General features: G+C 42.3%; 1 protein-coding gene across 1 annotated transcript in view; it reads left to right on the forward strand.

Moving 5' to 3' along the window:
* Positions 1-23,016, forward strand: part of DAB1 (DAB adaptor protein 1) — a 639,464-nt gene that overhangs the window by 32,291 nt on the left and 584,157 nt on the right. The window contains exons 6-7 of the mRNA XM_083619364.1: positions 2,898-2,996; positions 8,430-8,595. The gene's annotated coding sequence lies outside the window, so the exon portion shown is untranslated. The remainder of the gene's footprint in view (positions 1-2,897; positions 2,997-8,429; positions 8,596-23,016) is intronic.

Here is a 23,016-nt window from a genome sequence, read left to right on the forward strand (position 1 = left end):
AGCCCCCACATCCAATGGCTCTCTGCTGTCCCTTCTCAGGCAAGGAGGCTCCCTAGAGCTGGACAGCTCTTGCCTAAGGAGGGAGGTCTTTGCAGTTATGGGCCGAGTTACCTGACAGCCATGACAGTGACTTATGGATGCAACACATTTCCAGAATGTTCTTGTTAGAAACAAGTCTGATTTAGACTCCGCAGGAATCTCACTTGAGGACAGGGCTTGGAAACCTGAAAAAAAAAGCCCCAGCACACCTGAAGAACTCATTAAGCAGGCTGACTTACCCAGTCACCCAGCACAAGCTCATATATTTTACCATAAATACAGGCGTGTCAATTTCACCTCTGGCCCCAGGAGTCAAAGCTGGATCTGGTGGGAGTGCTTGTTTGGCTGTAAGGAGGCTCCAGGATCATAACTATACTCGGAAGTAGAGGCTTTGTCAGGACGTAAAGGTGGCACTAAGTGTATCTGGTAGCTTACCTAATGAACAGGAAATTGAGGATCTGTCTGTAGTTGCCTAAAATAGGAAAAGGTGGAGCTGGGTGTACTTGCCTGAAAATCGCTAGAACAATAGCTCTCAATATGTTTCTCTTGGGTAGACCTATGGGGGTTGTCTTTAGTACCAGGTGTCCCTTGATTAGAGCTCATTTATCTCTGAAGTTGCCTTCACCACTGTGATGCAGTCACCACTACATCACTGTTTTGATCTCAGCATGTGCAGTTCCTGATAGAAGGAACTGAGCCTGGAAAGCTCCGTGGAATTTCTCCACTATGTCAATAATGATTGCTGGATCAGCCTGTAGTACAAAATAAGGGTAAGCTCAACACTGTCTGCTCTTTCCCCCTCTTCATCTACCATCTTGGATCTGAGGACGGTGCAGCTGATGTTGTATAAGCCTGTCCTGCTTCCTCTTTCTCCTCCTGCAGATGTGCCAATTACTGTACTCTCTCATTATGATATCAATGTCTTTTTCTGGTGTCGGTGAGGTTGACAGGCCATGGGCACCTGAGATATACTCTAAGTAGTGACAGCAGCAGCATCTACAAAGGAACGCCTCTGCACTTGCTAGCTGGTACAACATGTGGAGTTGGGTGTGGCATGCTAAGCTGTTTCCACAAGGGCAGGAAGGAGAAACTGCCTGAGCACCACTGACTGACACATGCCATTCATCTGTTCTCAGAAATAAGACCATGATATGTGCTAGTAATGTGGATCAATATATGACATCCTTTTGTGAGCACCAAAATATGGATAGGTTAATGCAGGGCAGGTAGTATAGCAAGACAAATTTTGGATGCAGATGGGCAGGGTGCTATACCATCTTGCTGTACAAGTATGTCCGAGAAAAGGTTGAGGACAACAGAGCTGATGTATACACCATACATTTTAAGCACATTATTTTCCTCCAAAGCAACCTGGAAGCTGTAGTTTGGTAAGGATGCTGGGAATTGTAGCTTTGTAAACAACAGTTCTCAGGATTATTTGAGGGAAAACAATGTGCTTTCGGTGTGCATTGGAAGTGTGGTGTATATGCAGCCTAAGTGAACATGAAGTTGTGTCCTAGTTGCGTTAGTGTGAATACGGCCATACGTCATCGCTGTCTTATAAAGCAACTGAAGAATTTCTTTCACTGCCATGTGTGAAATAATTACCTTTCATTATCATTAAATAGCAAGGAGTCTCCCAATTCAAAACTACTCATAGTAAAACCAGCTCCCTTGGAACCCTCTTTTCTTATGCCAGAGATACAGATATTACCGCAGCATTTAACAGACAATGCATTTTACGGGGAGAAATTAGAAAGGGCAATAAGAAATCAAGAAAGCATCGAATTTCTTTCTTCCTTGCATAATCAAAATCCTGTCTCAGGAATCCCTTAGACTGCTTAACTCCATTGCACTTGAGGAACATTCCAATCTTATTCCGTTACAAATGCTGCTTGGTTGTAAATGAGTGTTTTAATTTGTGGGATGAGAACCCCAGCCAGCAGAGCACGTTAACGTATAACAGCTCTCCAGCAACAAAACCAAGCAATTACCTTGAACACTAAAGAATACATTTGTGAATTTCTCCAAGGGCTTGTTCATATTAGACGTTGTCACCACCTGAGAAGGGAAAGTGATGATGCAAACTCCCTTCCCCTACGTCCTCCTCCTTCCTCTGGCTAGTGATTCAGGGTGGGGTGGGATATGCTTTTGGAGGAGAAAAACACCACCTGAAGGTAAGAGCTAAACTGGGACTTTATTCAGTACATGGAAAAGAACAAGTGCTTTTTCAAAGCATTTGAATTCTATTTAGTTATTTTACAAATTGAGGCATAAGATCAGATGACCTTGAAATGAAATAGCTCAAAAACCTATGGGCAAGAGAGAAGGTGGAGATTATGTGCACAGCTCATCACAAATCACCTGGTTTCTTGATATAATGTGTTTGTGGAGGTACATGGACAGATGGTGTTCTCGCTGGATGAAGGACATAGCCAAGCACTCCACTTTCTCTCTTGGGCTGCATTTGACTGTGCATGTAGTGAATAGCTAATCTATGAGCACAATTCAGAGCCCTCTAGCCTATGCACCTCAAGTATGGAACTCATCCTGATGCAGGCCCTTGCCTATGCTCAGTGCATATTTACCTTGAGAGCCAAAGTGATGCAGTTGTGCAGTACATGTGTGCACCTCAGGAATGAAGTGGGCACCTCGCCATGGTGGGCATTCTTCTCCAGTCTTCATGTCATTGTTCTCACAATGCTTCTGAGGAGCCATTTGCTACATATGTGTGGTACAATCTGGGCTGAAGAAGAAATGGTGCCCTTTTGCATTTCTCTTTCACATCAGCTAATACAATGATTCCTTTGCATGAATTCGTATAACTATCTACACAAATTCTCTACACTTTTTGGCAGGGGCAACCCTCCTCATGGAACGGCCTCCCATCAGATGTCAAGGGGATAAAGAACTACAAAACTTTTAGAAGACATCTGAAGGCAGTCCTGTATTGGCAAGTGTGTTTTTTTTATGTTTGATGTTTCATCATGTTATATTGTTGGAAGCCACCCAGAGTGGCTGGGGCAGATCTAATGGATCTGAGCCAAACTTAAAAGCAGGCTTAAAAATGTCCTAGGTGCCCCAAGAATTTTGGGCAAGAAATTTGCCACCCCTGTTTTGAGCTGTTGTTATTTATCTATTTGACCTGCATTGCACCTGCATTGCTTTTCTAGAATATGCATATATTTTCTTACTGTTTTAAATCATGTTCTTGTCAAATCACATTTTCTTGTTTTTATTATATCATTACCGCATTAACTAACCATTTAAAGGGGGGTAAAATAAAAATAATTGACCAAAAGAAAATGAATATAATAGGGCCTTACATCATCTGGATTTTTAAAAAAGCAATTAAAGGTAAAAAGCAAAGTATCAACTCAAAATAAGAGTTTACAAGCTTATCTGTAGCTTTGAGAGTAGCTATAGAGAGTGTGTGCCATGTGTGTGTTTTAAACCCTTTTTTTTGCCTATACAGTGGATGCTCGGGTTGCGAATGCGATCCGTGTGGGATGCACGTTTGCAACCCGCAGTGTCCGCAACCCACAGCGGCACGTCTGTGCACGCGCAGGTTGCGATTCGGTGCTTCTGCACATGCACAAAGCACGATTTAGTGCTTCTGCGCATGCACGACCGCTGAAACCCGGAAGTAACCCATCCAGGTACTTCCAGGTTTCTGCGGTCCGTAACCTGAAAAAAAAAACGCGACCTGAAGCATCTGTAACCCGACGTATGACTCTCTCTCTCTCTCTCTCTCTCTCTCTCTCTCTGTATATGTGTGAGTGTGTGTGTGTGTGTGTGTGTGTGTATATATATATATATATATATATATATATATATATATATATGCTTCACTTGCCTCTCAACTGGAATGCCAATAATACATTTTAATATAGTGCTGCCACACTGGTTGAGGCTTGACAAAGTTTCCACCGAGAATTCATTTCTATAATTGAGTCAATGAATAAGAACAAAAACTCCTCTTTCTTATGAAATATTTCTACTAAACCTTTCAGTCTTTTCCCCATCTTGCCCTCATAAATCTCTGTCTCTGACAATCTGCACTGAAACTAACCTTTTTTAGTGACTAGATCTTTTGTTCTTGCAAATCCCATATAATAATAGGCAACACATATTGCTCAGATTTGGGTTTATCAGAAACGTCTTGGGAAAACATACTCCTTTTCAATAAATTCATTCTGATTTCTCCCCAAACAACTTCTTACTATGGTATTGGAATTTTTTGTTTTTCCATTACTTCCCAGGCTACTATATTGTGTCTGTGCATTTTTATTTTGTACAATATATAAAAATGTGTTTGCTTGCTTACAATTCCCTCTGGTGTGGAACACATTTAGCTGCATTTTTAAGGTCCAAATCCAACCATTTTAAAAATCCAAGAGAAACTGGGGAAACACCTGCATTGCTGCTTGTCTACAAAATGCAACACTGAGGTTTTAGAGTACAATCCTCTGGCCACTGTCTGGCAGGGCCGAATGGAATATGCATGTAGAAAAGGGCAACCTGGAGCTGGTGCAGTAACTGGGCCTGGATCAAGCCCAATGCTGTCACCTGGCCAGTTCAGCCTCTTCTGACCCTTGGAACACAACATTTTCAGGGCGTTTCATTTTTGCCCACCCACAAATTTAGTGGCTGCAAGGGGAAAATTGGCACCAACAGAGTGATGCACTAATACAGTGTCAACCAAAGGTGAGCTAGGTGGAGTTTTTCTACCTCTCTCAGAATACAAGAGGTCTCTAAACCACCCATCATTTAATACACCTCTATCATGTTTCCCATCTCTTGCCTTTTTGAAAAACCAACCCCCCCATACTGAAACATTGTAACTTTCCCTCATAAAGACGCTTCTTCCACCCATTGATCATTTTGATTGCCCCTTTCTCAGGTAGGAGAACAAAGAACACCCTCTTCCTGGGATTCAGGATACACCCCCTGCCCCCAAGAGCAAACACCACTGGGCAAAATTGTCTGAGTTAGTTTAAGACAGCTCTCTGTCTTCCCTACTGTGATATAAACTTAAGTCATTTGCACCTTATTTCTAGAGACTAAATCCTGGAAAGATGTTTTGCATGCAGTATTTTACAACACCCTTACAATGTTCATGCTACGTCCAGCAGTATCACATAATCTCCACCCACCCAATGTGAAATCTGTGTAGTAGCTGTAACATTTCCCCGAGCACATTGCAGGTGTGCAGACTTGAAATCTAGGTCACTACATGATCTATGTCATAAATGATTCTTTAATCTGAGCACTGTGTGAGCCTTGATAAGATTTGCTGCCTGGAATGCAAGTTTAAGGAAACAAAGGACAAAAGAAAAATCAGAATCAGACAAACCTTTTTATTAAAAAAAAATGCTGTTAATTGAGGATATGTTCTCTCTTTTTAAGGGAACTCAATAAAATAGAATACTGAAACAATGTAACATGTCTGCATGAATGAATTAGCATAACAAAGCATTTTAAATCAGTTGCATATTAACACTTGCAAAAAAAGCCTGTTTCTGCAAAATGACCCAGCCTTAGCCCTCATCATTGTGTAATTATAATTACCCCCATTACACAATTGCTCGGAAGTAGGGACATACTTCGGGCATGCTGCTAGCTCCACCTCTGGGCAGCCACGCCACTACAGTGAAGAAGCCAACATGTCAGTAGCTACTTACACATAGACGTATGCATGACTGGGACTCTGGTGTGACCAGGTGTTCCAAAAATTGGAATGGAGTCCGGGGTGAGCACTTTAAAATGTGTACGTTATAGACACCAAGTTATAGACACCAAGTGATTGACCAAAATCACAAGATCTCCTGCTCTTCTTTGTTGATTCCAGGCAACAAGTTATCATCTGACAACATTTTCTTCTTCTTCTTCTTCTTCTTCTTCTTCTTCTTCTTCTTCATCATCATCATCACCATCATGATCTTTTCTTTGTACCACACCCATCTGACTAGCCACTCTGGGCAGCTTTCAATAGAATATATAAAAAACGTAACAGAACACCAAGCATTTAAAAGCTTCTTTGGTTTCCAAGTGCATGATTTTACACTTTTGACTTTTTGCACCCCCCAAATTCAGTGTCTCCTGCCTGCTCTTCTGCCAGAGGACAGGGCTTGCAGCCACACCTGTTCTCTGCTGTTGGATCTAGGATACCCACCCCATAACAGAGGAGAGTTGAGGATGTAGAAATCTTAGCAAGAGGTTTGTTAGTCACTTATTCCGCTTCTTTTCAATGCTATTTGACACTGCCCATACCTCTTCCAAGACTGTTTTTATACTTCTTCAGACAGGATCTTGAACCATCAAGGTATTTCATTATAGAGACATAGTAAAAAGTTCCTTTAGCTCCTTCAGGTGTCACTGTGATCGATGGCTGTCTTTTTCACACCCAGTTTCAGTATAGATGCCACAATGAATTTTACATTCTCTGTAGGACGTTCATGATATTTGGTTGGTTGCTTCATGTTTCAAATGCCATTGTTCTATTATTATTCATAGAGTTTCAGACTTTATAGTACCTTCTGGATGAAGATGGCAAAGTACTTTACAGACGTTAAGCCTCACAATATCCCTGTTACGGTTTATAAGTAGCATCATTAAAGTTGGCTTAATTTTTCTACTCTTGTGAAAGCGAGTGTGGGTTATTTTACAAGTTCATGGAAAAGCTGAATTTCTGCCAAAACATTTTGAGTTCAAATCACTGCAGTCAAAGGATTGTTTGCATTACTGCAGAGCAAGAGTCACTGTGAATTTGTTTCTTGTTTAAAACACACAATACAAAATGTATTCAAAATACTAACTGTATATCAAAAGTGAATTTTAAGGAAAGGAGAGGACAAAAAAGATTTTTTTTCTAAATAATTTAAATGCTTGTGTGCTGCAAAAAATTAAAAAATAAACATGTTATAAGTTCTAATAATACTAATAAACTAATTTTGCAATGGCATAGATGACAGCTCAGTTTCCCCCCTGACAAACCCAATATAAGGTAACTAAAGCATTATGCATTCGATCATTTATGAAAAGCCTCCACTATTGTGGGACATCTATCTTAGCACCCCACCCACTGCCATCAACACCCTGTCTTTGAAAAGGACAGAGTACATATTCTGCAATACTTTATCCATGAAACATCTAATGTGTCAAAGTCTTTACTTTCCTAATATTTAAATTCAGCCCTGAAGAATTTTTTGATTGCCCAGGAATCTGCATATTTCTATCGCAGAAATCTAGTTCTCCCTGTGTCAGCTAAAGATATATACTGTGCAGCAGTCCCGACTCAGAAGGGACTGCCTCTTGCTTTCGGATTCTCTTGGCCATGATTGACAGCACAGATTACCCACGCTGTGGTTTGCATTGTTGATTGACAATTGGGTGGGAAGTGGGAGAGTGACTAGAAGCTGGAGCAATTCCAGTTGCTGAGTTATGATGACCGTACTGTCACTTCACATGAAGGATGTCTGTCCTCTGATAGAAAACATAGCAATGGAGGAAGCTGCCGTAAGAGATAGCTATCTCATGCTCTGATGAGCATTTTGCTTCTTTCAGGAGTAATTTTTATTTTTATTTTTGCATCAGTGGAATGCTGCTGCGGAGGGATTTACTGATGCTTTCTAATGGAATTTACTAATGTTTGTAACATTAATAGAACATGTAATAGAAACTGTGTCCAAATTGCCCCCAAATTGCCTTTGTCTACTCTTGGGAGAGTTTTGTCCTCATGTGACCACCAATCTGACGCATGAAATGTTTGCATACTCCATTTTACAGATTCCAAGTGGTGATTTATACTAGAGGGCTGCATATAGGAGGCCAATTTTCACCTTATGAGTGGGTGGTGGTTTTTGTTTTTGATTACCTGGTGGTTTACCCTGGTGGTAGAAAAGCAGGCTATGAATGAATGAAATGAGGCTGAGATACACAAGTGTCAACTTTCTCATATTCTAACACCAACCTACAGAAGGAGGAGGTGGGCTCTTGTGGACAGACCTATAGCAGCCCCTCCAGAGAACTAAGCCTCTCCTTTTTTGCCCATTTTATACAGTTTATAGGACAAGATCCAATGTAGCATGAATAAGCAGCTGATTATGCAACAAAATTTCTATTTCTCCCCCTTCTTACAGCCCCCTGCTTACCTCCCAAAATCTGATCCAGGGGGTTGAGGGGCCCTTTGGAGGAGATTTTGGGGTGAGGGACTTGGATGGGGAAGAAAAGAAATTGAAAGCCCTGTTGCACAAGCAAGCAGACACCATTGGAAGTTGGCCACATTTTTTTAGCTGAGTTGAGAAGGTTTTAGTACTAAATAAAATAAACATGCTTCTTTTTTTTTTTAAAGGAAGCTGAATTGATCTGTGTATATTTTTAATATACAGTGACTGGAGCCCTGACACGATGGTGGATGACTAAACAAATTTCCTGTGTAAAAGTGAAGAAAAGAGCATCCAACGCAGCCCCAAAATAAGCATTCATCTTTGTCACTGACTAACAGGAGTGTGAACAGATTTGATGGGATTTCATCTGCAAAATGTGCTTTTGGAGGTAGGCCAAGATGCATCCCAAAATATAAATAAATCTAGCTTCTTTAGAAGTGTGGGCAGTTAGAGCAAATAAATAAACTGACAGCAGCATTAGTGGGCACCATTACACTATATACACCCACACAGAGCAGATTAAGCTTCGGATTTTCTTCACCATGTTAAGTCCTACCTTGTTTGCTCACTAGCAGTCTTAATATATGTGAGAGCCTGTTGAAATCCACAACTTGGTCTAAGCATACATTTTAATCAGAATGGGAAAACGAAGGTGTTGTTATGGCTGTAGGATATGGGATGTTATCACGATTTGTCATCTTTCTGTGGTGAGCTCAAAGAGGCTATGCTGTTCTGCTGGGGCTCAGGACTTGCAGGGAATGTGGAAGCAATGAACAGGTCAAGTCCAATCAAAGTACAGTCTCTCTAAGCAGGTCAAGACCTTGGGCAGCTCCTAGCTGTCCCTGCTGGCTGAGCTTTAGGAGATATTATTCTATCAGGCAAGTGTGTGCTGACAAAGCTACATTAAATTCTTCTTAATGTCACTGCCGAAAGCTAGGAACACCTGAGGCCTTATGTAGGGTTTGCATGGTCTATCCAGCAAGTGGCCCCACCTGTTTGCAGAAATGGCCAAGTTTATTTAAAGGGCCCTTTGATTCTGCCAGTGTAAACTTCTATGCTGGGAAAAGGATGGGGAGGTTATTTCAGGACTTGTCCTCTGAGCTGAGTGTGCTGGTCCCGGGGGTTAAACAAGAGGCAAGTTCCAAGTCCCGTCCGTGGTTGATGAAGCAATATGAAGGCAGTCCGTAAAAGTCGAAGCTGGGTGCAGGGCAGGGTTCAGGCAGGAACTGACAACCATCAACGTTGCTCCCGCAACTTGGGACTGGGGCTGGCTGGCTTTTATCTGCCCCGAGGCATAGGGCGGCCCCAATCCTCAGGTAACTTGCCTCTCCTGGCCTGGAGGCGAGCACTCCTCCTGCGGGAACTAAGTTCCCTCCACCTCTCTGCCCTGAGCCTCTGCAGCTCAGGAGAGGTTGGAGGGTTACCGGACCCAGAGGCAACCCCAGCTTCCTCTGAGGGGGCTGAGAGTGGAGCACCTGCAGGCAGTGGGTCCTCCATCGCCTCAGGAGTCAGTGCAGACTCAGCTGGTGCCTGCCCCTGAGGATCCAGCACAGGTGAGGACCCTTCAGGGTGATGCCCCAACCCCGGCTCAGCTGGTTCTGGAGGCAGGGGAAAGGAGCGGAAAGGAGCAGCCAAGCATACTAGGACTCAATTTCTCGACTTTAAGAAAGCCGACTTCATAAAACTTAGGGAAGTGCTTGGTGAGATCCCATGGACAGTAATACTAAAAGGAAAGGGAGTTCATGATGGCTGGGAGTTTGTTAAGAGGGAGATAGTAAAAGCACAACTTCAGGCAATACCAATGAGACGGAAACATGGAAGGTGCCTAAAGAAGCCAGGGTGGCTATCTAAAGAACTTTTAACTGAGTTAAGATTAAAAAAGGATGTGTACAAAAAATGGAAAAGGGGGGAAACCACCAAAGAGGAATTCAAACAAATAGCCAGCACGTGTAGACACAAAGTCAGAAAAGCTAAAGCACAGAATGAACTCAGGCTTGCTAGAGAGGTTAAAAGCAACAAAAAAGGCTTTTATGGGTATGTTCGTAGCAAAAGGAAGAACAAAGAAACAGTGGGGTCACTCAGAGGAGAAGATGGTGAAATGCAAACAGGGGACACAGAAAGGGCTGAACTCCTCAATGCCTTCTTTGCCTCAGTCTTCTCCGATAAAGAAAACAATGCCCGACCTGAAGAATTTGGAGCAAATGATTCAGCAGAGGAAACACAGCCCAGAATAACTAAGGAGATAGTACAAGAATACTTGGCTAGTCTAGATGTATTCAAGTCTCCAGGGCCAGATGAACTGCATCCAAGAGTATTAAAAGAACTGGCAGATGTGATTTCAGAACCACTGGCAGTCATCTTTGAGAATTCCTGGAGAACAGGCGAAGTCCCGGCAGACTGGAGGAGGGCAAATATTGTCCCTATTTTCAAAAAGGGGAAAAGAGAGGACCCAAATAATTACCGCCCAGTCAGTCTGACATCAATACCAGGGAAGATTCTGGAGCAGATCATTAAGCAAACAGTCTGTGAGCACCTAGAAAGGAATGCTGTGATCACCAATAGTCAGCATGGATTTCTGAAAAATAAGTCATGTCAGACTAACCTGATCTCGTTTTTTGACAGAATTACAAGCCTGGTAGATGAAGGGAATGCAGTGGATGTAGCCTACCTTGATTTCAGCAAGGCATTTGACAAGGTGCCCCATGATATTCTTGTAAAGAAGCTGGTAAAATGCAGTCTTGACTATGCTACCACTCAGTGGATTTGTAACTGGCTGACTGACCGAACCCAAAGGGTGCTCATCAATGGTTCCTCTTCATCCTGGAGAAGAGTGACTAGTGGGGTGCCACAGGGTTCTGTCTTGGGCCCGGTCTTATTCAACATCTTTATCAACGACTTGGATGATGGACTCAAGGGCATCCTGATCAAATTTGCAGATGACACCAAACTGGGAGGGGTGGCTAACACCCCAGAGGACAGGATCACACTTCAAAACGACCTTGACAGATTAGAGAACTGGGCCAAAACAAACAAGATGAATTTTAACAGGGAGAAATGTAAAGTATTGCACTTGGGCAAAAAAAATGAGAGGCACAAATACAAGATGGGTGACACCTGGCTTGAGAGCACTACATGTGAAAAGGATCTAGGAGTCTTGGTTGACCACAAACTTGACATGAGCCAACAGTGTGACGCGGCAGCTAAAAAAGCCAATGCAATTCTGGGCTGCATCAATAGGAGTATAGCATCTAGATCAAGGGAAGTAATAGTGCCACTGTATTCTGCTCTGGTCAGACCTCACCTGGAGTACTGTGTCCAGTTCTGGGCACCACAGTTCAAGAAGGACATTGACAAACTGGAACGTGTCCAGAGGAGGGCAACTAAAATGGTCAAAGGCCTGGAAACGATGCCTTATGAGGAACGGCTAAGGGAGCTGGGCATGTTTAGCCTGGAGAAGAGGAGGTTAAGGGGTGATATGATAGCCATGTTCAAATATATAAAAGGATGTCACACAGAGGAGGGAGAAAGGTTGTTTTCTGCTGCTCCAGAGAAGCGGACACGGAGCAATGGATCCAAACTACAAGAAAGAAGATTCCACCTAAACATTAGGAAGAACTTCCTGACAGTAAGAGCTGTTCGTCAGTGGAATTTGCTGCCAAGGAGTGTGGTGGAGTCTCCTTCTTTGGAGGTCTTTAAGCAGAGGCTTGACAACCATATGTCAGGAGTGCTCTGATGGTGTTTCCTGCTTGGCAGGGGGTTGGACTCGATGGCCCTTGTGGTCTCTTCCAACTCTATGATTCTATGATTCTATGATTCTATGATTCTGTGCAGGCTGGGATTCCTCAGGTTCAGCATCTGAATCCGAATACCAGGCCATCACACTGAGGAAGGTGGGACAGCTTTGTTCTCAGGCTGGGAGAACCTAGCAGGAGGTGTCAAAAGTATAGTCTCCCCATGAGTGGACCAACCTAAATTTCCTCCTCATTTTGTTGCTTTTGGGAGTATGAATGTCCAGTTTCTGAGGTCACGACTGAGGTCTCTGTCTGCACTTCCCCAGCTCCCAGCATGTATAACAGAATACATTTTCTCTGGAAAGCAATGGTCCTGCAAATTTTATGGAAGCTTGTTCCAGGCTGCTCCAGACAGACTCCAGGCATATCTAAGCCAAGCAGGCTCTGTGAAGCACTCCAAACTGAAACAGGGACCTTTGAAGTGATTTCAGAGCTATTTATCTGTAATTTGGCTAGGAACACCTTTCTTCATGCAATTGTCCACAAAACAGTTGGGGAGAAGAAGTGAACCTTGTTTTAACCCCTCCCAAACTGTATGGGCTGCCCATTCAGGAAAGCCACTAGAAAATGCTATATAATACACATTGGAAAATTTGTTTATGTATTTGCTGTTTATTATTCAATGTCTATAAACACAAGGAAGTTGCTTAGGACCTCAGATTGGTTGTGTATTCTGCTTACTGTTCTGTTGATTGGTTTGTAAGGATTCAAAATTAAGTTAAACAAAGAAAGTATCCAAAGTGTACATCAGAATAACCTTTTGAAAATTAATTTCTAGCATTTTATATCTGCGCACTGAGCTGTATATTTAGAATGATGGGGAAAGGGTGGCATTCAGCGACCTGACTAATATTTCCATCAGCTGCAGCCAGCATGGCTAGTGGTCAGGAATGATGGAAGATGTAGCCCAGCAACATCCGTTGAGCTGCAGGTTCCCTGTCCCCCTGCCACATATACTCATCTAATAGCAAATAGAATTAAAAGCATTCTGAAGAAAGTTGAAAAGCAGATGGTTGCGGTTGACGTTTCATGCTGCTCTCGGTTTTCTGCTATATTATTTCTCCTTTGTTAAATTGGTGTCTTGCAGCCAATTTAAGATAAGCGGAAGAATGATCAAAGATCATTCCGTGCCTGAAAACCACTTCAGATCTGTTATAGGACATGTGGGTCAGCCCACCGGCACTAAAATGATGCACTGTATCACTTGCTGAAAAACTGATTTGCAATGATTTTAACAGGAAGGGTGTATGGAAGTGTAATCTGTTTTGAGGAATAGGATGTAGCAAGGTTCTATCCTTTTAATATACCAAGCTCTCAAAAACATGGCAAGGAATTAACATTTGGAACACATATTAGGCACAATATATCTTTCACAGCAGGAAGTTATACTGCAATCCTCCTATGCACACTTACCTGGGACTAAGTCCCATTGAACTCAGTGGGACTTCTGTCACTTGTGCTTTATTCAAGATTACAACATCAATAGTAAATTGATGTTTACAACCCATATGTTCCTCTTGCACATCCTTTTTATTCCAATCCAATTATGTTGCTGCTGCTCAAGTGATGATTTATTCCATGGCCAATCACTAAAGTTAGTTTTTTTTGTGGGGGAGGGGGGGAACCTACTTGGTAGGCAGCTAACAGGGCTATAGATCTAGAAATTATTCAGCCAGTTTACAGCCCTATAAATGCACACACAGTCCATTTTTTGGGAGTGCTGGTGGTGATTAGAAACATGTGCAGCCCCACAGATTTGCAGCGAAAGGTATTGTTTACAGTAGGGTTCCCAGTGGTTTTGGTGCTGGGGTAGATCTGGAAATCCAAGAAGCACCATCCATGGGCACCACAATAGACCTGCTTCAGAAAAGAAACAGGTGAAATAACAAAAGAAGGCAGTCTCCCAGAAGAAATTAGGAGTGGCAGGAGGTTTTTGCAGATGCCAAGAGGGTTTTCTGCAGGTGCTATGGTGCCCATGGGCGCTATGTTGAGGACCCCAGGTATATGGCTACTACAGACATTAAATACTTTTTTTCAGATATGAGCCATGCTTTTAGAATCTAAATACAAATTGGATTTCCTTTACCAGATTGGAGAAGTCAACATTGTTTAAGAAATCTGTTCTAAAATACCTTGAAGACTTGTTTGTTGTTGTGTTTTCCAACTGAGTTGAATGGAAAGTAAAAGGTTTGAATTCAGGATGGAGTGTTCCAACTCGAGCCTTTTTTGCATTAGGAATGCTAGTTGGTTGGGTACAGCAAATTTCTTTTGCAGGGTGTGTGTGTGTCCCAGGAGCAACAACAAAAGGAAAACAAGAACCAGAATTCATCACGATGAGCCCTGGAACTAGAAATAATGCACCTGCCAAAGCAGATGGATGGCAGGCAGTCCACATAGATATTAAATATGATTTCTCCCTGTTCTCCACATTCATAGAAACATGTCCCTGTTTATAATACTCAGAATAGTAGTGTGTGTTTCAGGCCCTACTCTGTTTTATGTTTTTCTTGTATTTATTTACTCCCTCCTACATGTACTATACTGGAACAATGCCAACACAGGTTCATTTCTTACTTTAAAAAGAATTCAGAGATGGCAAAAAGTAACAGTTGTGGAGAATAAAAATTTCCAAATATTTATAGAATCGCTTTTGCCTCACTCCCATGACTGCGCATTTCTCCACCTTCAAATAATAGCTTGTTATCTTGCTGTATGGGGGAAGGAACACAGAGTGGCTCTGCTATATAAAGCCAGCTCAAGACAGATTGCTGCCTGAAGTGTTAGAAAAAATGGCAGCCTCTCCCATTCCATTTAAAGGTGCTGGCCAGACTGGAATGCTGCTTCAGTGGTGGTGAGGGGACAATGGAATGTACTCCATGCATTTATTCCATTAATTCATGAATTTACACTTGCACAGTGGTACTTCCCATCCTTTCTCCTCCCCCTGTTTACCCTGCATCCTCATGAAGTCTGCTACAGAGAGCTTGGGGAACCCGTAAGAATAGATTTAGAGGAGACACAGAGGTGGAGAGGGAGGAAAGTTCCATTGCACAAGCAGAAATCCTTTTGTTGGTGGAATGAGTCGCTTAGCACTACTTTGGATACAACCCAGTGCCTTATACCAAACCTATGAGCAGCTCACACCCACACCATACAGTTAAAGCAGCCTATACCACTTTGTAGCTCTCCTAGCACCCTTAACAAATTACAGAGCCATTATTATTATTATTATTATTATTATTATTATTATTAGGGAGCCATTACTATTAAAGTGGCATAAAACTGTTTTAAATATATTGTGTAGATGTGACTTTATGAGATGCAGGCCAAGCCCTGTGGCTCTGTCCTCCAACATCTTATTGCTGCCTCTGCTGCCTCAGGTAGCCACTTCAATTTGCCCAGTGAAGCAGAAGAAGAACAATTCTTTTTAGCAGGAGTGCCCTCTTGTGAGAAGTTAGTTCTTCTATTACTGGAACCTGAGAGGAAACTCCTTATAATTTACCGTACTTTTCGCACCATTACACTCAGTTTTTTTCGTCTAAAAGGTAAAGGGAAATGTGTGTGCGTGTTATGGAGCGAATGCAGGCAGGAGGAACCGCTCTTGCTGGCTGTTCGGCAGCCTCTCTTCCTCCGCTTGGCTGGCTGAGAAGCCGGCAACAGCTGAGCAACAGCTGAGTGTCGGGAGACAGCCTCTCTTCCTCCTGCCTGCCTGCTCTATGGCTTTTTGGCGAGGTGGGAGAAGGGAGGCAGCTCGGAAGCCAGCAAGAGCTGCACGCAGTGTGTAAAAGCCAAGGTGGGGAAAGGGAGACAGCCTCTCTTTCTCCTGTCTGCCTCCTCTATGGCTTTTTGGCGAGGTGGGAGAAGGGAGGCAGCTCGGAAGCCAGCAAGAGCTGCACGCAGCGTGTAAAAGCCAAGGTGGGGAAAGGGAGACAGCCTCTCTTTCTCAGTGTCTGCCTGCTCTATGGCTCTCCCTTACACAAATGTAAGCGGCTCTTACTCTGCTTTCTTTACAATGAGCCAGAAGGAGGGACAAAGAGGCATCCCCTTCCGTCCCTCCCCCAGCACCTCACCGGTAAATTCAAACAAAGCCGCTTACAAGGCTCCTGTCCCTGAGTCTCCTCCTCCTCTTTTTGCTCCCGTTCGAGGCAAGGCAGCTCCACAAATGTGAGTTCCCCCTCTCTCTTCCTTCCCTCCCTCTTCCAACTTCAAAAAATATTGGGGGGACAGCCAGGTAAGCCCCACTCACATACCACAATGGGGGATGGGGGATGACTCCCTCAAATATTTAATGGGGGGGGGGGGTGAAGGCATCTAGGCCCATAGGAGTTGGCTGCTTTGCCTAGGACAAATGTGAGCTCTCCATCTCTCTTCCCTCCCTCCCTCCTTCTTCCAACTTCAATAAAATATTGGGGGGGCAGGTCACAGACTGCAATGATCTCAAGACAAAGTGCATGCACACTGGTACCTTATATGAATGGCAATGCCCATCAGCATGGGGGGATGATGACTTTAATGGGGGGGGGGTGAAGGCACCTAGGCCTATAGGAGTTGGCTGCTTTGCCTAGGACAAGTGTGAGCTCCCCCCCCCTCTTCCTTCATCACTGTATTGGAGATGTCATACATTACTGACAGTTCCTTCATTCACGTGGTTACAAAACACGGATCCACATGGATCCTCAGGATTTTTGCACTGGGTCACCCCAAATTCACCATCAGATCACATAGCATGTCCATGGCTACAGCATGCACCAAAAAAATCAAGCACCCACTGTTGCCTGGGGCCGCAGTGGTGCAAAAACGTGGTTACAAAGTACGGATCCACGTGGATCCTCAGGATTTTTGCATTGGGCTACCCCAAACTCACCGTCAGATCACATGTCTGTGGCCACAGCATGAACCACAAAAATCATACATCCACTGTTTCGTTTAGAATATTTTTTTTCTTGTTTTCCTCCTCTAAAAACTATGTGCGTGTTATGGTTGGGAGCGTGTTATAGAGCGAAAAATACGGTAATCAAGACACTCTGACTCACTGGAAGGGCTCTGCCTTTGTTCCCTCAAAAATAGCCTGTAGTGCTGTATATAAGCAAAGAACAATTTTACAAACACTGCATTACCACATAAAATCAATAAAATAAATTACTGTTTTCAGCTACGAGATATTCCTACTCATTACAGAGTGTTAAGGAATTCAGCTGTTTACAAAACCAGATGAAGGAAATACAGTAGAAAGAGAAGAGGTAATTCCTCAGTCGTGAGGAAGGTGAAAAAGAATACAAAGTATAGGGTGGAATCCAGTTGGTGTTGCTCTGCTGATGGAAAAGATCTGAAGATGGAATGAAAGGGGACAATTTCCCACAATCCCTGCTCCCCATCCTCTAAAACAGAGTGGGGTGTGTGGAGGATTATGGGAAGGGAGAGGGAATATTCTTATGAGCAGCTAGAGGGAGGGTACAAACTATGGGTGCATGGCCTGAGGGCCACATTGACTCTTGACAAACCTTCTGGCACATGACAGAAGCAGGTCTATGGCTGTAAGTGTTGTTTTATTTGCATTACAACTTGAAACCAATAAAATAAGCAACTGTTTTCAGTTATGAGGCATTCCTAGTTGTGCCAGAGTGTTAAGGAATGCAGCTATCTATCAAATTTAGCACCATGGGATTGCGATTTGGATTTTCTACTTCAGGCACCAAAATGTCTGATAATAAAAAAGGCATCCTACAAAATGATGTGTGTGCCAGATTTTTTGGGCGCTTTGCCATGGAGCCATTTCAGGCTCTTTCCTTTTTGACCTTAATTGAACAATTTGTTTGTGTGTGTGTGTGTGTGTGTCTTGTTTGTAGCTAGACTATGCAGCATGGATTAGCACATAGGCACACACACATTAACGCCTGAAAGCCTGTCTCCCAAAGCATCTAATAATTCTGAATCTAGTTTTTTCTTTTGAAAGGAAGCCGTGCTATTTGTTTGTACTTTGGATATACCACACAATATGTTTATTATTTATGGTACTCCAGATCATTAAATATATATATAATGGTGGTATACAATGGAATCACTGAAACATCATAAAAGTATCAACCCAGAAGACAGAGAATAAATGACCAATTTTGAATTGAATCAATTCTCTAAAAAGTCTGAAAAGATGCCTTGCTCTACAAATGAGCAAACCTGGCCATTGGTGGTAATGATGAAAGGGAACAATTTAAATATATAATTAACCAAGTTCTTAAGTGTGCAGTTTGTGTGTTTGTGCCTGTTTTCCGGTACATTACAGAATCCCTGGTCTGTGATTTGGAAAAGGTCTTGTAAATGAGACATAAAGATGCTTATTGCTGAAAATCTGGTACAGAGATGCTTATTCGTGAATGCTAAACATACAGGTATAAACTATTATGTCTATGTGACTGCATGCTCAAGGATGGTTGTGACTACTTGGGTGTAGATAATGTTGTTGCTTTCATTGTAGAAAAACACACACCTTATTTCTGCGAATGTACCGTATTTTCCCGTCTATAAGACACTCCCATGTATAAGACGCCCCCTATTTTTGGGGACTCCAAATTAAGAAAACATGCCTCAGCACTACCCGTGTATAAGACGAGCCCCGATTTTAAACCGAATTTTTTGGTAAAAAAAACCTAGTCTTATACACGGAAAAATACGGTAAATGCCAAAATACCAACCTGGGATTTGCTCAATATTGTTCCATTTTCATATGTATGGCTAGCTAGTCACTTCTATTTCATTTTGTGGGTTTAACTATGGCTACGTAAGCTTTACCTTTTCTCTAAGGTAAGTTTTTTCTTTCTTGTGGCTGTTAACTATTGCTTGCCATCTGGGGGGTTTAACGTGTTGTATTTCTGAGTCTTCTGTTGCTCTACGGATAATATTTTTGAAGGCAAGATTATAGGCTGGAAGCTGTGGAAAACTCTGCAGTATGCAGTCTTCCCTTATTCACACAGTTTTTAGATGTGGATTTAAGCCTTTAACTGCTATGGTGGGTCATCTCAGTGGAGCAGTGGGAGGCATTAGTTGAGTTTCAACAGATCTTTCCTTGGAACAGATTGCTGGATGCTGCAGTGAACTGCTAATTCCTTTTCTCTTTGTTTACAGCAGGGCATAACAGATCCCAGCAGCTGCAGGCCTTGCTTAAGTCAGTCTGAGCAAGAGAAGAGCACCTTGCAGAAATTTAGAAATATGACTCCTGAAAATTGATGACAGGTTACTGGGTGTCACTGTACTGGGTGTCACTGTTCCTTGACACTTACAATTTGGAACTTATATCAACCATAAAACCAGCCCTCACCATTTTTCAAAAGGTCTACCTGTATCTTCTACCATCTTCTTGGGAGCTGCAAAGCTTCTATATATCAGTTTTTTCCTTCCTGAGTCACCAAGAAGTGGCTCATACCATGGGCTCTTTTAGATTTTAGCACCTGGATTTATGAGGGAAGGGGGAAATGTCTGTTGTTGTGTTAGGTGTCTTCTCTTCGCCTCAATCTATTTATTGTTGAACTCTCTTTTGCAAGGCATTGTTGATTTAGATGCTCTCTTTCTTGCTTTCTCTCTAATTTTCACTTTTCGTGCTCCTGTGCCCTTGTTGATGCTATTGCTCAAGTGAGATTTGCTGGCTATGTGGCCACCTTTGGTCCAGCCAGCACCTTCTGTCACTCCATCAGCAACTCTCAATAATTTTCAAAGAAGCCTTACTGGAAAATAATAGTTCCTGAGGCTCTGCCTTGCCATCTTTTGTCTAGGCTCTGACCTTCTTGCAGAATAGGTCATCAGGGTTTGAAACATAATGGAAACATGCTAAGGGAAGTGCTATTGTCTGATGATGTGGTGTCAGGTTTCATTTAGCACTTATTACCATTCCCATTTGAGCTACTGTAGCTGAGCGATGCTCGCTGGTAAAGTCGAGTTGCAGAACAGATTGTCCAATACCTGACAAATATTAACTGGAAGTGTATCTACCATAATAGCACCTGTCTCTTGCTTTCCTGAGGTCTTTCTTCTTACCTTGAGCTAATTGGCAGGGAATTGTCATTGTTCTTCAAATTTTTCAAAAGGAGAAGGGATTTCTCCTATGCGGTATGTGTTGATTATGAACAAAAATTGGTAACAATTTTCCACGGGTGGCAGTGACTAAGGGGAAATCAATTTGCACCTATGTGCTTAGTATAAGGGAGCTCTTAGTATCTAGTCCTGCTACACAGCTGATTAAGTGCAAATGCTGAGCTATATGAAAGCATTAATGTAAGCTATGAGAAATGGCTCATGATAGTGCGTGTCTCTTATTCTGGATATAGCAGAGTAAAAGTCATTTTGCCTCGTGGAAGATGCTGATGGAATAAAGAGCTCCATTAGTCATTTCCATCTTTGGACAAATAATCAACTGTTTCCTTGTCACATAAGGAACTGGAACTCCCCCCCAAAAAACCACTCAATCTCACGGCAACCAACTAAAAACAACCAACCCACTCTGGGGGTTCCCCATTCAACCTCTCTCACTACCAAGGGAATATAATAGACAAACAGAAAGAGAACCTACCCAAATGATGCTGATATAAAAACCCCACATACACACTAAGAATATGCTTACCACTTCTCCCCCTCCTTGCCTTCCCTCTTCTCCTTCCCCGACCTTCTTCTGTATACAACACTAATGTCTCACATCTTATGTAACTGATATATAGAAAAGACTTTTCAACCTGAGAAAAGAGACAATGCCTGTACTTTTTAAACCAAGAAAAACTTTAATAATTTTTTTTTTAAAAAAAAACATAAGCAACTGAAAATGTTACTGGTAAATCTATACCACATAAGTAGAGGGCAGCTCCTGGTTATCCCTCTGCTGAAATGAATGAGCCCATGGATGGTCCCATTGAAACTGATGGCTCCATTTTATTTTATTTTATTATTTTATTTTATTTAAGTAGTTATTACTTAAGTTACAACACTGATGTTTCTCATTTATCTGTTTTGCTTCTATGCAACCAATATTATCAGAAATGATTCACATGTATATTTTCCCTAGACTAATATATTCAAGGTTATGTCTGGGCAAGTGCTTATTTTGCCTATGTGTGCAACAATTTATGATAACTTGTTTAATTATTGTTATTATCTTCATCATTAATATTTTCAGACTGTCCTTCAACAAAAGTTCTCAGGGTGGTATATAAAAACACATTAAAATACAGCGTAAACCCACCAATTAAAATCATGACATTATCCAGCTCATGAATCAATTACAAAAAAGTATCAATACAGAATTTGTAGGGATCAGAAGCAGGCCACTTACGGTTGACATTATCTTTTGTGTTTCTTGTAACAGCATTTTATTTATTTCTAAATGTCACCTTTCAAAACATAGGTTTTCTCGAGGCCGCTTACAATCATTATCACAGACACACCAAACCCACACCAAAATAAAGCCAATATCTAATGTTTTTAGAGCTGAAATGCTTCTTAATGCTTCCTATACCAGCCCAACCATCTAAGTAAACCACTGAAACAGCATAAGCAATTTAAAACAATGCCTAGGAACTCATTTGCGAAGTGACCTTGAATGTACAAACCTTCTGATCAAAACCGTTATGAGGTGTGTGTAAACAAGGCTGAACCCAACTCTTCCTTCCTAAAGACCATGGGGACCAGAGAGATTTAAAAATGCAAGTTTATTTGCTCTTTTCTTTCCAACCGATATGCACTTATTCCCAGTTCCAAGGGATAGAGATCCTGGGAGTACTTGTGGAACATTGCCCATCTTTTAATGATCACATCAGAGCTTTTGCCAGGCTGACATTTGATTACCTCAGAACAGTGTAACGCTGCATTAGCACCTCTCGCAAATGGATGTTGGATGGCTTATCCATGTATTTGCAACATCCCAGCTCTATTACTGCAAGCTTCTCTGGAGGTTTTCCAGAAGGGAGCACCCAGCCAGCTATTGCGCACAAAGGATTCCTGTTCCGACTCAGGAATGTGTCTAAATCACTTTGCATGTGGTGACTTTTCAAATGGTTTTTGTGCTTTTTTCTCCCTCAGAAAGTGACTATGTGGTGCAGCAGATTGCCTCTATCATCCTTCATCTCTGGAAATGTAAGCTTCACTCTGGCTTAGGGTCACAAATAAAATGATCTGGGTAATTCGTGGATGGATGCTAGCAGTACAAAAGAGCCACACATCTTAGCACGCTGTCATGGTTGGAAGTCTTGGTGTTGAAAGGAATTGATGATAGACTAGGAGATGGAAGGCAGTTGACCCTATGTGAAGCTAGGAGAATTGCATAGCAACAGGTATGGGAAAACAACTTAATCACCCCAAAGCAGAACCTTCCCAATATACCCAGTCCTCAGTATGCCCCTGAATAATACTTGCTGCTGGGGAAAAACAGAAGAGAGGGATTGCCCTCACATTTTCTGGTTGTGGGGTTCTCATAGCCACCTGGTTGGTAACTGGGGGAAATGGGATGCTGAAAAAAAGAGGCATTTGGTGTTATCTAGCAGGGGGTCTTCTTATGAACGCTGCATGCATACTTTGGGTGTACAATAGAGCCTCTTAGTTTGTATGCTGAATTTGTTGATGCAGTGAGGTGGAGTATGGCTGCTGGATATGGAGGAAATAGAGTTAGCCTGAATACCCCTAAGACATCCCTCGCACATTCCTTCAATGTGTGTGTCTGGGTGAGGGTGTTCGAAGCCCCTACCCCATGCTGTTGCCATGGTGGCTCACAGTGGGAAGGCTGGGCAAGGAGATCTGAATGCTATATTTGGACAACTGAGAAATTCAGATAACTTTGTGACTACAGGCGTTTCATCACCTCACTACTAGCAATGCTTAGACTACAGCTCCATTCCAGCTTAAAAAAAGAAATGACATTAACTGCAGCATTACAGCATGCAGTCATGTCTGAAATTATTGAAAAAAGATAACAAGTATATTGCATTCTAATCTAATTATCTAAATCATTTAAATTATTTATAAGGGCCGCTTCGAGTCTTTGTTCT

This window comes from Podarcis filfolensis, assembly GCF_964270895.1.
Source record: "Podarcis filfolensis genome assembly, chromosome: 6".
Classification (NCBI taxonomy): domain Eukaryota; kingdom Metazoa; phylum Chordata; class Lepidosauria; order Squamata; family Lacertidae; genus Podarcis; species Podarcis filfolensis.